The 6,231-nt window shown below is 48.5% G+C and overlaps 1 protein-coding gene and 1 non-coding gene across 2 annotated transcripts in view; both read right to left on the bottom strand.

Moving 5' to 3' along the window:
• LOC127037853 (zinc finger protein 560-like) overlaps positions 1–6,231 on the bottom strand; it is a 463,505-nt gene that overhangs the window by 109,405 nt on the left and 347,869 nt on the right. The gene's annotated exons all lie outside the window — the stretch shown is intronic.
• Positions 2,916–2,988, bottom strand: TRNAV-AAC (transfer RNA valine (anticodon AAC)). The gene has a single exon. It is a non-coding gene; the product is annotated as a tRNA-Val (tRNA).

Raw genomic sequence — 6,231 nt, forward strand, 5'->3', positions numbered from 1 at the left:
CTCCTCTTTACTCAAGTAAAACTGGGGTTAGGTCCAGCATAATGAACAGAAGCTTCCTACCCCCCGCCTTCTCTCAAACCCTGAGCCTTCTCTACCCAAACCAGAATGTGCTTGGGGTGTAACAAGCAGGCGGCTGGAGTCAGAGCTGCCAGTCCAGGGTTACTTATCATACAGACACTCAGTGCGTCCTTGAACGCTGGCTGGGAGTATCCAGACAGGGGAGCTCCAGCAGCAGAACACTGAATCTCACCCAGGATTACAGATGACACAACTCCTCGCTGATCTGGATTGCACCCCAGCATGTGAAAATGGCCTAGGTTGGTAGTGACATTTCTTGAGACATGGAGAGTCTTGCTCCCATATCACCAGGTGTAATAAAAATAACAGGAAAGGCCAAATATGGAAAACTGATTCTTCAGCTTGCTTTTGACCTGCATCATATTTTGCAGTATATTCCAAATAAGGAAATTAATGTGCAACGTGTGTGTCATTGTTTGTGGTTTTAAGCTGTAAAAGGCTTGTGTGATTTTTAGCTCAGGAACAGTATTCCAATAGCTGTCGCCCCCTGCGTGCTTGTAACCAAGAAAAGAGCCTCAGGCTGAGCTGATTCAAATATTAATCCTGTGGTCGTTTTCCACAACAGCCTCAATAGGTCCCTGTGATGGAATGTAAGGCTACATCTAGACTACCCACCGTATCGGCGGGTTAATATCGATTGCTCGGGGATCGATGTATGGCGTCTCATCTAGACACCATATATCGATCCCCGAGCGTGCTTATATCGATTCCGGAACAACACCAACCCCAACGGAGTTGCTGATTTGACAGGGGGAGCCGCGGACATCGATCCCGCGCGGTGAGGATGGGTGAGTAATCCGATCTTAGATATTCGACTTCAGTTACGTTATTCACGTAGCTGAATTTGCGTATCTAAGATCGATTTCCCCCCGTAGTGTAGACCAGCCCTTAATGTCTTCACACCTTCCCCCTGCAGGAGAATGGCTGTTTGACCAGCTGTTTGCCTTGCTGTCTCTGAGGAACTGGTCTGTGGGTGTTCCCCAGAACTGTAACTTTTTCAGTAATATCATACTGTAAAATATCACAATTTTACATACAGTGTTACTACACATTTTAACAGGAGGATAATATTCAGTAGGTTATGCGTTTTCTAATGATACCTCACCAGCCATTTTCCACTAGCAGGGTCTTCTCTGTTCACAGAATTTCTGATAGTTTGATGTCTGCTGGCACTGGATATCACTATTTTGGCATCTCTCTCTCTGTCTCAGTGAGCGCCCGCTGTGGTTGTTGAAAGTCTGTGATGGGATCTATGGGATGCAACTGAACAGTGGGACCCCTGAGCCCTTTGTCCCACCACCTAGGCTCCCTCTCACACATGTGATGCTGAGACAAGCTGTGAATCTCTGGCAGATACTGCACTTACACAGACATCCGTAGGTAGGGACACAGCCAACTGAATAACATGAATGCTTCTGCAGCCACTCATAACACTAATGATAGAAAGTCGCCCCCCCTACAGCTCTGCAGCCTTGCACCCCTGGATCATACCATCTTGCCTTAATCAGAAGCCTGATCAGTGTGAGTTTATTACACAGGGTCCACCCCTCCCTCACTGTGAATAGTACATGAACCAGCCTTGTAATGGAGCTGAGATTTCCCAAGAACTTCAAGCAAAATACACCAGTTTAAGTAGAGCATAAAACAGATTTATTAACTACAGAAAGATGGAGTTTTAAGGATTATAAGTGGTAGGAATAAAAGATCAAAGTAAATTACCATGGAAATTAAAGATAAATTCACAATCTAAACTTTACACCTTATTACACTAGTGCGTAGTTCAGTTATGCACACAGGAAGGCTTAATGCTCGAGCTGCTGCACATGCTGGGCAGGCTTAAGGTCGGGCTCCCCATGGCAGGAGAGAAGAAGACTCGGCCCCTGGAGGGGCAGGCTGGGGCTTCCTGGATCCCATTTGCTCACAGCCAGCGCCCTGCCCCCACTCCCAAGTCATCCATGGCGCCCCCAGGTCGGCCAGAATGGAGCAGCAGTTTTCACTGCACTACGTCCACTTATGGCTTACAGGCAACTCCCAGACTCACCACAGTCCACCATCTCGGCCAGAAAGGAGCCCACTCAGCCTCACCATTGCTGCTTTTCCTTCTCCCCAGAACCCCGCTTCTCCTGGGCTGCAAGTAGCCATCCCTGGGATGCCAACAGGCAGCCACAGGGGTCTGTCTCTCAGCAGCCAACCGCACCTCCATGGGTTCAGCCCTCAGAAGGGCAGGTGGGGGTTTCCTGGATCCCAGTTGCTCACAGCCAGCCCAGCCTCCACCTCTAAAACCATCAGTCATGCCCCCAGGTTGGCCATAAAGGAGCCGCCATTCTCCACTTGGACTCAGCTTTGCTTGTTTTCCTTTCACCCAGAACCTCCCTTCTTCTCCTGGGCTGCAAGTAGCCACTCCTGGGAAGCCAAGAGGCAGGCACAGGATTCTACCTCCCAGCAGCCAACCACACCTCCCCAGGCTTTGCAGAATGAAGGGTGGTGCTCTACTAACCCCACTTAGCCGCACAGCTTCTTCCCTGCCTTCCTCAGCTCAACTTTCCTCTATTGCCCCATTCCTGCCTCACTTCCTCCCTTGGCCAGTCACGCAAAGGAGCCCAGCAGGAAGTGAGAGCCTCTATAGGCCAACCTCCAAGAGCAGAGGTGGCCAAGCCACAAGCCTCCAAATGGTGACTGGTCTAACTACTCTAGGTTCTCCAGCCTGACTCCAAGGTGCTTTCTCCACTGCTGTCAGCATCCTCTGTCATGCAGGGGTTGGAGTTATCCCAGGGAAAGGCCAATAGGAGGAGTGCCCTTTCTGAATAACAAGGGGATCTGGGAAAAGAAAGCCAGCATGTTTCTGCCTGGTTTTGAACCAGGGACCTTTTGCGGGTTAGGCAAATGTGATAACCACTACACTACAGAAACTCCACCTACTGGGTTGCTGCTCACTCTGGCACAGACTGATGGACAAATCTAGAGAATGTGGTGGTAGCCCCTCAATAGGTCAGCTGGCAGGGCAGAGGACTGGAGCCAGCACTCAGGAAGTCGTCCTTACCTCGCCCGTGTGACTCCAGCTTGAGGGAGAGCTTCTTTTTCTTCTCCTTGCTGACAAAGAGCAAGAGAAGAATGAAAGGTCAGGTGGGCCAACTCGGTGCAGAAGCCCATGCTGTCTTTTCCTGCTGCATAGCCTGAAATGAGGGACTCGTGGCAGTTAAAGGAACTGCTGCACTCTCAGAAAACATCCCGCCCGTGCATAAAGGAGGATAGAAGAGCCTGTTAGTCTAGCACGCTCCCAACTGAACTGTTTCAGCAGCTGCTAGGTTTCTTTTTGGCCTGTTACTTTTCTGTCTGGGATGTTGTTGTCAGCTGTGGCACAGAAAAAGGACGTCATTGCGAGCTTCCCATGAAGATAAGATTAACTTTTGCCTTCCTTGCTCGGCTTTACTTGCTTCCTCACCCTATTCCTGCCTTAGTTCCTGTGTTACCTGAAGGCAACGGGGGCCCAGCAGTACGAAGAGGAAGTAGACAGCTAGACCATGGTGGCAAAAGTTCTACCACCGCTTGCCACCCCACTCTCTTCTCCCAGCTTCACATATTGACCGCCAGGGACTTGGTGCCCAGCAGCGCAACGGAAGGCAGTGGACAGAGCCACCCTCGCCTTGAAGCTCTGGCTCATTAAACCGTATCTTCAGTCGCTGATGGCCAATGAGAGACCAACAGCACTTGCCATTTTAGCACTTGAAAATGCCATTGGTCAGTCACTGGATCTCTTTAATGCTGTTACATAACAAATGAAAATAATAGAATCTCAGTGTGACATTCTGTACCTTTGGGGGAGTGTGCTGTAACCCCCATATTCCTCATTTTCATATAATCGTGATCTTATATACAGAGCATGCCTTGTAAGGTATCAGGGGAAAGGATATGATCTGCTGAAAGTCATTTCTCTACCCATAGATGTTTACCATTCATGCATATGAAGTTATGAGAATTGTGCAGTGTGGTTATCACTATGCTGTAAGGTGGGGGAGTCAGCCAAATATTAGCTCCCCAGTGACAACAGCAAGGAAAGTAACCAACACCCGGACAGGGTGTCAAACAACCCATGAACAGCCATTGTTCAGCAAGGGAGCTACAGTGCAATCACTTACCTGCAAGAGGACACCCCAGGGGAATTGCTCAGACTTGCTTGGAGAGACGCAGTGATGCTCACCTGACTCTGAAGGGGGAGCAAAGCCAAGAGGGAAGAAAGGACATGATAAAAGCAGAGACATTTGCCATGCTTTGTCTCTCTCATCCACCTACATCTACAGACACCCCCACACCAAGCAACTGAAGCGCTGACGAAAGGGGAGAGCCTGGCTGAAAAGCCACCAGCCGGCCTGTGGTGAGAAGCATCTAAGTTTGTAAGGGCATTGAAAGGGTTAAGATCAGCTTAGAGTGCATTTTGCTTTTATTTCACAAAAACAACGAGGAGTCCGGTGACACCTTAAGAACTAACAGATTTATTTGGACACAAGCATTCGTGGGTAAAAAGCCCTCTTCTTCAGATGCATGGAGTGAAAATTGCAGATAGAGGCATAAATATATATTGGAACATGATGTAAAGGGAGTTACCATACAAGGGGAGAACCAGTGTTGAAGGCTAATTCAGTCAGGGTGGATGTGGCTCTCTCCAAGTAATTGACAGGGAGGTGTCAATACCAAGAGAGGGAAAATTGCTTTTGTAGTGAGCCAGTCACCCCCAGTCCCTCTTCAAGCTCAAATTAATGGTGTTAAGTTTGCAGATCAGTTGTAACTCTGCAATTTCTCTTTGAAGTCTGTTTTTGAAGTTTTTTGAATGGCTTCTTTTAAATGGCTACTTTGAATGGCTACGTTTAATTGTGTTATTGAATATGAACATGTAAACATGTTATGGAAGTCCCATGTGGTCTAGTGGTTAGGATTCTTGGCTTTCACCCAGACAGCCTGGGTTCAGTTCCCCACACAGGAACAATACAGAGCTTCTCCTTGGAGGGGAGACAGGAAACAAAAAGAATGGGAAGGGATCCTGCCAGCAGCAGAGCTGGATAGAGTTGGGAGCAGTACTGGATTTGACATGGTGCCATAGTGCTAGGCCCAAGCTCTGAAGGGACCTGTAACAGTAACTTCCTCCCCTCTGCAGAAAGGGAGCCTCAGAGCAGCCTGGATTCAGTAGGGGAGCTGAGACCCCATAGGGCCCTGGGAGCTGTAGTTCCTTGACCAGCTCCCTGCCTTGGAGCAGAGAAGGAACATTTCCCAGCATTCCCTTGGCTGCTATCAACAGGAAAGGGAGGGGGGAAGCTGTGAGACTCCATGCGCTGCAGCTTGCTGTGGCTGGGGGGCTGGCTGGCTGCTAGAAGGGGGTGCCACCTGTGAATAGGGAAGAGGTGTGACCAAGGAGGAGAAGGCTTTGGCCCAGGTAGCACCCTCAGAAGACTTCCCCAGACAGGCTTAGGGATGCTGGTGTGACCTCGCCTGGCAGCCCCCAAAGATGGAACTGGGTGGACTAACTGGACAGGGCCCCTCTCTATCTGAAGCTGGGCAAGGGAGGTATGTGGATCCCACCAGAAGGTAAAATGTAAGTAAGGAAGGGGAGGCTCTACTGGACCTGGACAGCTTCAGATACAGGACAGGAGGATTTCCACTTCTGAGCCATGAAAATAGAAATTGACTTTTCCTTTCCAGATGTATCTAATATTCATAAAGGGAATCTAGCCCCTGCCTTCCAGATCTGAACACCTCAAAATCAGGAGTGCTCAAGCTCAATTTGGGCAGCTGTTACTTCATTTCTCCCAAATCAAATATGCTGATCCACTGTCATTTACTGTAGAAAAAGTAGGAGAAAATTGAGCAACAAACGTTGGGGTCTTCACAGTGCTAACGAGGGCTGGAATTGCTATTTTCAACAGCCATTACACTTTTTTTTTTAGTTTTGTTTGTTTAAAAGGAAGACAGTGATATTGCACTGGCAAATTCCCCATAGAAACAAAGAATGGAACAAAAGAATAATAAAGGCACCTCAACTTTCCTCATTTATGTAGGATGGTCTTATTAGATGGATCCAGACATCTTCCAATCACAGAAGCTGATAATTGTTCCACTTTACTGCAGTTCTGTAACTATGCAGGAACCTAGAGGAGGAAAGTG

The sequence above is a fragment of the Gopherus flavomarginatus genome, chromosome 20 (genome assembly GCF_025201925.1).
Source record: "Gopherus flavomarginatus isolate rGopFla2 chromosome 20, rGopFla2.mat.asm, whole genome shotgun sequence".
Lineage (NCBI taxonomy): Eukaryota > Metazoa > Chordata > Testudines > Testudinidae > Gopherus > Gopherus flavomarginatus.